This window comes from Sus scrofa, chromosome 17 (genome assembly GCF_000003025.6).
Source record: "Sus scrofa isolate TJ Tabasco breed Duroc chromosome 17, Sscrofa11.1, whole genome shotgun sequence".
In the NCBI taxonomy this organism is placed as follows: Eukaryota; Metazoa; Chordata; class Mammalia; order Artiodactyla; family Suidae; genus Sus; species Sus scrofa.
This window is the reverse complement of record NC_010459.5, coordinates 52,219,529-52,231,392: the sequence shown is the minus strand read 5'-3', so window position 1 is coordinate 52,231,392 and position 11,864 is coordinate 52,219,529.

Here is an 11,864-nt window from a genome sequence, read left to right as displayed (position 1 = left end):
AGCTGTGGACCGGGACTCCCAGACCCTCAGAAAGTGAGATAACACATGCGTGTTGTTTTAAGCCTCTGATCTGTAGGAATTTGTTGCACAGCAAAAGGAAACCAGTGCACAGCCATTGCTAAAGGGAGATAGGCTTCCCTGGAAGTGAGGGAAGCTTCTAAAGGTGAGGCGGACGTGAGTAAACAGATGGGGTCCCGAGTGCTGAGGCCCCCGGACGGGGCGATTATGCTGAGTGGGACTGCCACCTCCCAGGCTGTCCCCGGTGCTCAGGGACAGAGTGACGGCATTTCTGCTTTGGATGAAAACTCAACTCTGGATCCCTGTTTGCTCAGCTTGGATGTATTGGGTGAATAATGCGTCACCTGGGGATTTGGGTAAAAATACAGATTCTGATTCAGCTGGTCTGTCCGATCACTTGAAACAGCTCTTCTTCAAGAATGTGAACTAGGAGTTCCCACTGCAGCTCAGTGGGTTAAGAACCCGACTAGTATCCATGAAGATGTGGATTCAATCCCCCTGGCCTTGCTCAGTGGGTTAAGGATCCGGCATTGCCTTGAGCTTGGCAAGTTCGTGGATGCGGCTCGGATCTGGGGTTCCTGTGGCTGTGGCGTCAGCTGGGTGCTAAAGTTATAATTCTACCCCTGGCCTGGGAACTTCCATATACCACAGGTGCAGCCCTAAAAAAAAAAAAAAAAAAAAAAAAAAAAAAAAGACAAAAAAAAAATAAAGCAAAACAATAATGTGAATTAGAAGCCAGAAGAATTTTGACAGTCTCAGAAATCCAGTATTTTCTTTCCCGGGATATAATGGGACATCAGGCCCATCAGATATTCACTCCATGAACACAGGAACTGCATCCTTTTGTTCACTAGTGGTGACCTCACCATCTGCCACAGAGTCCACATGGTAGACAGCTGATATATTTTGAATGAATGAGGTTTGTGAATTTTTTTTTTTTTTTGGCCACACCATGGCATGTGAAAGTTCCTGGGTCAGGGATCGAACCTGTACCACCAAAGCGACAATGCCAGATCCTTAACACTAGGCCACCAGGGAACATGTATTTTTTTTTTGCTTTTTAGGGCCCCACCTGAGGCATATGGAGGTTCCCAGGCCAGGGATCAAATCAGAGCTATAGCTGCCGGCCTATACCACAGCCACAGCAACCCAGGATCCGAGCCAGGTCTGTGACCTACACCACAGCTCATGGCAACGCTAGATCCTTAACCCACTGAGCGAGGCCAGGGATTGGAACTGCACCTTCATGGATACTAGTCAGATTCATTACCCCTGAGCCACGACGGGAACACCTGAAAGATTTTAAAAGGATGCTCTCTGATGTTGACCAGAATATGCAGAAGGACCTGGGCCACCAAGCAGGGTAAAACTCTGAACAACTTTTTGGAGGGAAATCTGGTGATAGGTATGGGTCACAAAGTTTTGAGTTCTGCACAACTCTAGATCCGGATATTCCAAATAACTTTCTAAAGAAAATAATTATGGCTGTGTGCAAATCCTTGCAGAATTGAAAGAGTGAAAAATTAGAGTTTAAATGGTTAACGATAGGGGAACCAATACAGTAAGTCAAGGAATTTTCATATACTATGGACCTCCGCAGCCATAAAAGGGAAATTGTAGAGGAATATTGAACGAGTTAAAGAAATATATTAAACGAGATACATTAAAATGAAAAAAGCAAGTTTTGTGACCGTACAGTCTGATCTTATTTTTACAAAGAGAGAAAGCTCTATGTACGTACACAACAAAATGCCACCAGTGGCTCTTTCCAAGTAGTAGCAACACAAAGATTTTTTTGGTCTTTTTAGGGCTGCACCTGCGACATATGGAGGTTCCCAGGAGAGGGGTTCAGTCGGAGCTGCTGTTCCGGCCTACACCACAGCCACAGCAACGCCAGATCGGAGACTCATCCACAACCTATTCTGCAGCTCGCGGCAATGCGGAATCCTTAACCCACTGAATGAGGCCTGGGATGCAACCGGAGTGCTCATGGATACTAGTTGGGTTCTTTACCCACTGAGCCACCATGGAAACTCCCAACACAGTGATTTTAATTTTCTTCTGTATTTTTCTTCTAAAAAGAAAATGCCTGCCATGAACATTTATTCCTTTTACATTGAGAAACATAAATGCTTTAGTTCATTTTTCCTTTTTGGCCACGCCCACGGCATGTGGAAGTTCCCTGGTCAGGGATCGAACCAGCACCATAGCAGCAACCCGAGCTGCTTCAGTGACAATGCCAGACCCTTAGCCCTCTGCATCACAAGGTGACTCCATAAATGCTTTAATTTTTTTTCATAAATGCTTTATTTTAAAAAGTTATTTGTGGAATTCCCTAGTGTCCCAGTGGTTAAGGATGTGGTGTTGTTGCTTCTGTGGCTTGGGTTGCTGCTGTGGCAAGGGTTCGATCCAAGACTGGGGAACCTCCACATACCTCAGGCACAGCCAATAAATAAATAAATAAATAAATACAAATAAAAAGTTATTTGTAACCGTGAAATACTCGTGACATTTTTCTGAAAGGAAGCATCCTCTATTGTCATTATCCTTCCAGAAGCATGAACCAATTCAAAATAGTGAGGAAGGAGTTCCCGCTGTGGCTCAGCAATAACAAACCCAACTAGTATCCATGAGAATGTGGGTTCAATCCTTGACTTTGCTCAGTAGGTTAAGGATCCAGCATTGCTATGAGGTGTGGTGTAGAGAGAAGATGTGGATCAGATCCTGCGATGCTGTGGCTGCAGCTTCGATTCCGCCCCTAGCCTGGAAACTTCCATGTGCCATGGGTGCAGCCCTAAAAAACAATAGTAATAATAATAGTAAGTGCTGAAACATTGGAGTTCCCGCTGTGGCGGAGCGGAAACAAATCCGACTAGGAACCATGAGGTTGCGGGTTTGATCCCTGGCCTTGCTCAGTGGGTTAAGGATCTGGCATTGCCATGATATGGGGTGTAGATCACAGATGCGGCTTGAATCCTGCATTGCTGTGGCTGTGGTGTAGGCCAGCAGCTATAGCTCCAATTGGACCCCTAGCCTAGGAACCTCCATATGCCGCAAGTGTGGCCCTCAAAAGACAAAAAAAACCCAAAAACTAAAAAACAAAAAAAGTGGTGAGACATTACATGCAGTGAAGAGAAGAATCTACATCATAAACATTTTCTCCCCCAAAATAATCCATAAATTTGATAAAATCCCTATCGGGATCTGCAGTGGGGTAGTCCTTTTAAAATTTAGCAAAAAGACAGAAAAGACAGCTTGTTCAATAAGTGGTGCTGGGAAAACTGGACAGCCACATGGAAAAGAATGAAATCAGAACACTCCCTAACACCATACACAAAAATAAACTCCAAATGGATTAAAGACCTAGATATAAGACCAGACACTATAAAACTCTTAGAGGAAAACACAGGCCAAACACTCTCTCACATAAACCACAGCAACATCTTCTCAGACCCACCTCTTAGAGTAATGACAGTAAAAACAAAAATAAACAAATGGGACCTAATCAAACTTAAAAGTTTCTGCACAGCAAAAGAAACCCTAAATGAAACAAAAAGACAACCCACAGAATGGGAGAAAATCTTTGCAAATGAATCAACTAACAAGGGGTTAATCTCCAAAATTTATAAACACCTTCTGCAGCTCCATACCAAAAAAAAAAAAAAAAACAACCCCATCAAAAAATGGGCAGAAGATCTAAACAGACAGTTCTCCAAAGAAGACATACAGATGGCCAAGAAACACATGAAAAGATGTTCAACATCACTCATTATTAGAGAAATGCAAATCAAAACCACTCTGACGTCCCACCTTACACCAGCCAGAAGGGCCATCATCCAAAAGTCTACAAACAATAAGTGCTGGAGAGGGTGTGGAGAAAAAGGAACCCTAGTACACTGTGGGTGGGATTGTAAATTGGTGCCACCACTGTGGAAAGCAGTATGGAGATTCCTCAGAAAACTAAAAATAGAACTACCACTTGATCCAGCAATCCCACTCCTGGGTATCTACCCAGAGAAAACCACGACTTGCAAAGACACATGTACTCCAATGTTCATTGCAGCACTATTTACAATAGCCAAGACATGGAAACAACCTAAATGTCCATCGACAGAGGAGTGGATCAAGAAGATGTGGTTCATATACACAATGGAATATTACTCAGCCATTAAAAAGAACGAAATGCCAGCATTTTTTGCAACATGGATGGACCTAGAAACTATCATGCTAAGTGAAGTCAGCCGTACAACGAGGCACCAACATCCAGTGCTTTCACTGACACGTGGAATCTGAGAAAAGGGCAGACTGAACTTCTTCGCAGAACAGATGCTGACTCACAGACTTTGAAAAACTTATGGTCTCCGGAGGGTAGGTGAGGGTAGTAGTTTGGGGGGTGGGGGGATGTGCTGGGGGTGTGGGATGGAAATCCTGTGAAATTGGATTGTGATGATCATTATACAACTACAGATGTGATAAATTCATTGAGTAATAAAAATAAATAAATAAATAAATAAATAAAATTTAGCAAAAAGATCCCGCCATTCATCCACCAGCATAGATATACAATCTTTTATTGACTCGAAAACACGCACTTCTTTCACACGTTAACATTTTTTGAGATCGAGATGCATCTTAGACTTAGTGAACTAAGGCGTCAAAATTGGCCAGCAAAGTTTTGAATAAAAGTAACTGAAATCACAAATTTATAACAATTCTGCCCTTCATTCCATGGCAGATCATGGGGACAGAGATATGCTAAAATGCAGAAGAATGTGGAGTTCCCGTCGTGGCACAGTGGTTAACGAATCCGACTAGGAACCATGAGGTTGCGGGTTCGATCCCTGGCCTTGCTCAGTGGGTTAAAGATCCGGCGTTGCCGTGAGCTGTGGTGTAGGTCGCAGACGCGGCTCGGATCCCGCGTTGCTGTGGCTCTGGCGTGAGCCGGTGGCTACAGCTCCGATTCAACCCCTGGCCTGGGAACCTCCATATGCCGCGGGAGCGGCCCAAGAAATAGCAACAACAACGACAACAACAACAACAACAAAAAGACAAAAGACAAAAAAAAAAAAAAAAAATGCAGAAGAATGTAAAGAGGGGAACTCTAAAAATGTTTTGCTTAAACTTGAAATTTATGAACCTGGATACAATGGATAATTTCCTAAAAGAATATAATTTGGAAAAAGGCAGAAAATCTAAACAGGCTTATTTCCCCAGGAGAAGCAGAGAAAGTTGTCAAAGATCTATGCCCCAAAAAGCACCTGGTACAATTGGTTTCACAAGGGAACATTATAAAATCTTTAAAGAATAAAAAATCCACCATTATTTAAACTCTATGAGATCCGTATAAAAAGAAAACCTTCCAGGAGTTCCCATAGTGGCTCAGGGGTTAACGAATCCGACTAGGAACCATGAGGTTTTGGGTTCGATCCCTGGCCTTTCTCAGTGGGTTAAGGATCCGGTGTTGCCGTGAGCTGTGGTGTAGGTCGCAGACATGGCTCAGATCCCGCGTTGCTGTGGCTCTGGCGTAGGCCAGTGGCTACAGCTCCGATTCAACCCCTAGCCTGGGAACCTCCATATGCTGCGGGAGCAGCCCAAGAAATGGCAAAAAGACAAAAAAAAAAAAAGGAAAACCTTCCAAATTATCTTCACGAGTTAGCATAACACTGATGCCAAAGTCTGATAAAAATTATACAAAAAAAGAAAACTGAAAATTTCTCTTGTGACTATTTATACAAAAATATTATATTAGAAAATAGAATCCAGAAACACATTAAAAAACAATAATGTATCATAGCCAAATGAGGCTTATTCCAGGAAGACTAGTCCAATGTTAGAAAATCTTTTAAAATGGGGTTCCCCTTGTGGCGAAGTGGGCTAAGAAACTGACATAGTATCTATGAGGACACAGGTTCTATCCCTGGCCTTGCTCAGTGGATTAAGGATCCAGTGTTGCTTCAAAATGTGGTGTGGGTTGCATTTGCGGCTTGGATCCAGTGTTGCTGAGGCTGTGACTGTGGCTATGGCACAGGCCATCAGCTGCAGCTCCAGCTAGACCCCTAGGAAGCTGGGAAACTTCCCTTTGCTACAGGTGTGACTCAAAAAAGAAAATCTCTTAAAATGAATCATAATATTGTTACCCAAGGGAAGTGAATGACAGTTGGGTGAAATGGGGACAAAAAAAAGAAGTGTTTTCACGATGTACTTTTAACAACTTTTTTGGTTGGTTGAGCCACATGAATAACTAATTTATTTATCACCACTTATTTATTTACCATTTGAATAACTAATTTGGTAAAAAATAAAGAATAGGAAAGGAGAGGATTTGCTCTATAGATACCAAAATGTATTTCAAAGTTTCAATATCCCAAACAGTATGAAATGGTTCCAAAACAGACAAATAGAAATCAGAATGATTTGGCCAAAACAAACCCAGGATTATCTAAGAAACAAGCAAATGATAAAGGTGGAATTTCTTTTTTCTTTTGGCCGTGCCCACAGCATGTGGAAGTTCCTAGGCCAGGGATCAAACCTGTGCCACAGCTGTGACCCAAGCACAACAGTGACAAAGCCAGATCTTTAACCTGGCCATCAGGGAGCTCCTGGAATTTCAATTCAATGAGAAAGTATAGCCTACTCGATACATATGTTAGAACAATTAATAGAGCATTTAAAAACTCTCAGATCTCTTACTTTTGCCTGACGGCCAAATAATTATCAGATGGAGTAAATATTTATTTATTTATTTATTTATTTATTTTTTATAATTTTTTTTATTTTCCCACTGTACAGCAAGGGGTCAGGTTGTCCTTACATGTATACATTACAATTACATTTTTCCCCCACCTTTTCTTCTGTTGCAACATGAGTATCTAGACAAAGTTCTCAATGCTATTCAGCAGGATCTCCTTGTAAATCTATTCTAAGTTGTGTCTGATAAGCCCAAGCTCCCGATCCCTGCCACTCCCTCCCCCTCCCATCAGGCAGCCACAAGTCTCTTCAGATGGAGTAAATATTTAAATGTAAAAAAACCCCACAAAAGTATATAGTACTTAAGAAAATCTGGATAAACATTTATATAATTTGGAGAGAAACAACTAGAGAAAAGAACAAAGGATTTTACCATAGAAAATAAGAAATTCCTACAGAATAAATAAAAAGCCAATGATAAACACAGTAAGAAGCGGAGTTCCCGTCATGGCTCAGTGGTTAACAAACCCAACTAGTATCCATGAGGATGTGGGTTCCATCCCTGGCCTTGCTCAGTGGGTTAAGGATCTGGTGTTGCTGTGAGCTGTGGTGTGGGTCGCAGATGAGACTTGGATCTGGCATTGCTGTGGTGTAGGCTGGCGGCTATAGCTCCAATTCAGCCCCTAGCCTGGGAATCTCCATACGCCGAGGGTGTGGCCCTAAAAAGAAAAAAACAAAACAAAACATAGTAAGAAGCAAATGACTAATTAGGAAAAAATGATGGCCAAGAGGTTGCCTTTCTTAATCTATAAAACACATCTGTAGGTTAAGAAGACTGAAGCCTCCATGTTTTAAATGTTATGCAAAAGACCCTAATAGAGAAGCTAATAAAAGAAGAAAAGCAAATAATTTAAGAACAGTCCTTCAACCTAATAATCAAAGATACGCAAAATAAAATAACAAGATGCTATTTTTCCTCCTAAGAAGCAAGAGCATAAAAAAAATCCCATGCTTTGGAGGGGAAAACAACTTACCCATACCCCTGGTAAGGATGTAAATTAGGAACAAACTTACAGAAGGCAACTGGATATATTCACAAACCAGCGCCTCCTTCTCTCCCCCAAAATGCATCTGTGTTGACCTAATGATTCCTCTTTTAGGAATTCATCCTAAGGAACTAATCAAACAAAGAACAAAAGGATGTATTTACAAAGCCCTTCACCCCAGCACTGTTCATAATTGTGGAAAAAAGGGGAAACAGCTAAAGATAGGGAACTGGTTTGACAAAATGATGGTTCATCTGTATAATGAAATACACCCAAGCCATTGTAAGTGATGCGGAGCTGTATGGACAGAACAAAGACAGTCACAATACGCTGTCCTCTGAAGAAAGCAAACTGCGGAATAATTTATAGGTATGTATGACCCTGCTTCTGTTTAAATACGTACTAGGTAATATATACTGAAGTGCATATGTACTGGAAAACTTGAGTGGTTAACTCCGGATCGTGACTGAGAAAGAGGGGTCTTTTTGCTTCTATATACTATTTTTTCTTAAAAATTTCTCCTGAGATCATATATTGCTTCGGTGGACACACAGCTTCCTTAGCCAGTCTAGTTTTCCTAAAACAACAGTTATATATACAAATAGAAGTTCTCTCTCCCAGGTATGTCTCTGAAGCTCTGAGTAAACTGTAAGGCCTAGAAATGTATATTTAAAAAAAAACAAAAAAACAACTTGCCTCCAATTTTGACTTTTGCTTTGGAGGAAAAAAACATCTAGGAGTGGGTACTTCAACAACAAAATGTAAAAACAACTAGCCTTAGGAAGAAAAGAGAAAATATGCAGAGTCAGTCTGCCAAGGAGACATGGCGGTTCTCAGAAGTCGTAATTGAGAGCAAACTCGTGGGCTGGAAATGAGCATCAACTCAGGAATAAATTATGCATGGCCGCTGTTAAATATTTTATCCATCCTTAACTATTATTTGTCTTTGCGCGGCTAAAACAGGAAAGACAAAGAAAATACCTGGATCGTAAGTGTGATTAGTCTTGTCATTTTTCCTCCATCCTAGAAGCCATGGACATGGAAGCACAAACCTTGCTCAAGAGGAAAAAACGCTAACCGTGATTAAAATAAGCGATTGAATTGAGAGCGGAACTTGAACTTCGTGACTTGGTTGAAGGATGTCAAGGTGACTTCACCGTCTTGATCTGGTTTGCCACCTCTCAGGATCATGTACCTTTCGCTCTGCTTAACAAGCTGCTTTAAAAATGAATGTTTATGAGTTCTTGGCGACGTCCAGGCCTAGGGGTTTTGTGTTCCCCTGGTATCCATGCAGCGAGCGGGCAAAGACAGCGAGGACATTGGAGGCGTTGTCGGGAGCTGATGTAGCCCATTCAGTCCCTTGCCGTTTGGCCAGTTTCCCAGCCACTCTGCCTCCTCTCCTGGCCCTCTCTCCCTTAACTGTCCGTTTCCTCTCTCTCCCCTGTCCGCTTGGCTGTTGGAGGCACATGCCAGCCCCACTGGGCATGGGCCCTGTGAACACCAGCCAGGGCCCCCCAGGGTGGAGGGAGGAAACTCAGGCCAGCTCACTAGAAAAATCCTCATGGGTTGCAATTGAATTGCAAAGGTTTTATTGCATAGATTGCCTTCCAGGGGATTGAACGTTTTTTTACAATGGCCGTTTTGGGGCGAGATTTGTTTGGAACCATTTTTCAAGTGCTGCTTGGCATTTTGTGTATGTGTGTGCCAGAAGCATGCATTATGTTAGCTTCCCACTCTGGCAGACCACGTGTGTGTGTGTGTGTGTGTGTGTGTGTGAATGCACATACCCAATTTTAAAAAGCTGTATGCATGTTTTCAAGCCAAGAATCCTTTTCCACATTTTTCTGCTTTACCAGCCAGATTTTCAAACAAATGAAATCTACATTCTTGGTAAGTTCCGGGCTGTGGATTGTTGCTCCTGAGAGTGACTGATTGGAGAGTCTTTCGAATTCCAGATGATTCTGGGGTTAGTCATCGATCCACGAGAAACAACACTGACCAGGATGGCTGTTCCCATGCCGTCATCATCACAGCATTGTGGGAAGGCCCATATTCTAGAGCTCTCTCCTTCAAGCTCCCTTTACCCATGCTCGGCAGGTATTTACCAAGTTAATGATTTAGTCTCTGAGTCACTAAGCATACAGATTTTTGCCTGAGTCACCCTGGGTACATACCTGAGACAGCAGCTGAAGGCCTCTGGGGATGTTGGGGGAAAACCTGATTTGCAGCTGACTCCCGACTGCCTGACCATAGATTACGGCTAATGCTAGCACGTGCCGGCTGGACCGAAAGCCCGGGAACAGAACGCTTATGTTCTATAAGAACAGGGCCCTGTTTCATTCGTGGGGAACCTGCTCCAGGTCTCAGTGGAACAACGTTGCGAATGCTATTTCCTCATTGTTTCAGGCATTGCTGGGAGACTGGAAGGAAAGGAATGCTGTATGGCTACAATCCGTGGGTTGTGCTCTTAGTCAAATTCTAGCCTTTTTCATCTTTTCTTTTGGCAGACAACCCAGCACAAAAATCCGGCCTGGAGTTTTCAGAGGCTTATTTTCTGCCCACGTCTAATGATCAGTGTGGGGAGTTACTGTATTCGGTCAAAACCGTAATTCTGGGAGTTCCCATTGTGACGCAGTGGAATTGAATCCAACTAGGAACCATGAGGTGGCAGGTTCAATCCCTGGCCTTGATCAGTGGGTTAAGGATCTGGTGTCGCTGTGGCTGTGGTGTAGACCGGCAGCTGTAGCTCTGATTTGACCCCTAGCCTGGGAACCTCCATATGCCAAGGGTGTGGCCCTAAAAACCAAAAACCAAAACAAAACAAAACCAAAAAACTTCTATAATTCTGGGAAGTCAGGTTTACTAGTTTAAGGAAGTGGGATCCCTTGCACAGGGGGCTGGAGACTGAAGCTTAGTTTTGCCAAGTGAGTCAACAGTTCAATATACACAAGATGACTTTATTGTTCTGTGACCCAAGCCACAGCAGTGACAACACCAGGTCCTTAACCCACCGAGCCACCAGGGAACTCCTCCATACCCCTTTAAGAATTTTAGAACTTACAAGCCATGCTCATCAAAGCAATTCTGCTAAGAATGAAGGACCAGATACAGATAGATTTCAGAACTTTTCAAACTGTAGTGTGTTTAGGAATCACCTGGAAGAGTGTAAAATGCTGGCCCCACCAGCAGAGAGACTCTTCAGCAAAGTGAGATGGGCCTGAGCATCTCTAACTTGCATCCAAGTGATGCTGAATCTGCTGTCTGGGGACCAAACCATGGAGTCACACAGCTGGAAGACTGTCTTGGGCCAGTCACTGAATCCCTCTGGGCCTCAGCCATCTCCCTCAGCAATGAATAGAACAGGTGACACTCAATGACGCTTATTAATCCTTTGGCACTGTCCTCAACTCTTTGTACACATGACTTTGTTCAGTCCTCACAATGACCTCGGTGACCTTCAAAGGAATGAGAGTCATCGGTGCAGTCTATGGATCTGAGCTCCTGAGACAGAGGTGAAGGCCTGCAGGCTTGCTGGGGCTGGCGGATCTCTCCCGTCTGTCTCAAGTTGTTTTAAAAATCAGGATGTTTTGGAGTTCCTGTAGTGGCTCAGTGGTTAACGAACCAGACTAGTAACCATGAGGTTGCAGGTTTGATCCCTGGCCTCAATCAGTGGGTTAAGGATCCAGCATTGTTGCTGTGAGCTGTGGTGTAGGTCACAGATGCTGCTCTGATGCCTAGCTCCGACTAGACCCCTAGCCTGGGAACCTCCATAAGCCGCGGGTGCGGCCCTAAAAAGACAAAAGACAAAAAAATAAAATAAAATCAGGATGTTTTATGTGAAATTCTGGATTTCTGATAGCTTCTTAAAAGCTCAGAGGATTGGCAACACTGGACCCACACATATCCAAGTGGCAACAACACAGTGGAGTGTGTGTGTGTGTGTGTGTGCGAGTGCGCGCACGTGTTTGTGTGCAAAGGGAGACTCTGGCCTCCCTGCCCCCGCTCTGCCCACGCCAGCCCCCCCACATTACATGTACCCATTGCTCTAAGACCGTGATTCTCTCATTTCTGAATTTCAAAAGTAATAACACTTGAACCCTCTACAATTTCAAT